Here is a 694-nt window from a genome sequence, read left to right as displayed (position 1 = left end):
CCCAAAAGAGTCTTAAAGCAAGAGATTTGTAATTTAGACATAAAACTAGCACAATGAGTAAACAGTAACGGGTAGGGGAAATCCATCGTAAACTTAATAAGGGCAGAAGGAACAGAGTGAAGCCAGACATAAGGAAAGCCTGGTAGAACTGCTAGAGGTCCTGAGTCTCCTAATAGCAAAGTCCAGGAAGAAATCAAGATTGCTTACATGAGTTCTGTGCAGCTCTTAGAAAAATATATCAGAGAATATTTAATAATATGAACTATATTTGTAACATTTAAAAAAAATGTTTAGGCCGGGCGATGGTAGCGCACGCCTTAAATCGCAGCACTCGGGAGGCAGAGGCAGGCGGATCTCTGTGAGTTCGAGACCAGCCTGGTCTGCAGAGCTAGTTCCAGGACAGGCTCCAAAGCTACAGAGAGAAACCCTGTCCCAAAAAAAACAAGAAAAAAAATCACTTAGTTATTGATACAGTATAAAGTATTAACCTAAGAAAAACAAGGGATTGGGAGAGTAGTGCTTACCTAACATGCACAAAGCCCGGGATTCCATCACCTGGACCACATAAAACAGGGTGTGGTGGTACACGTCTGTGTTCCCTGTACTTTTGAGGTGGAGGAAGATCAGTTCAAGGTCATCCTCAGTTTGATGCCAGCCTGGGCTACACGACTCAATAAAAGAAAAAGAAAACAAA

The sequence above is a fragment of the Microtus ochrogaster genome, unplaced genomic scaffold (assembly GCF_000317375.1).
Source record: "Microtus ochrogaster isolate Prairie Vole_2 unplaced genomic scaffold, MicOch1.0 UNK6, whole genome shotgun sequence".
Classification (NCBI taxonomy): Eukaryota; Metazoa; Chordata; class Mammalia; order Rodentia; family Cricetidae; genus Microtus; species Microtus ochrogaster.
The sequence above is the reverse complement of the archived record's forward strand: the minus strand, read 5'-3'. Positions refer to the sequence as shown.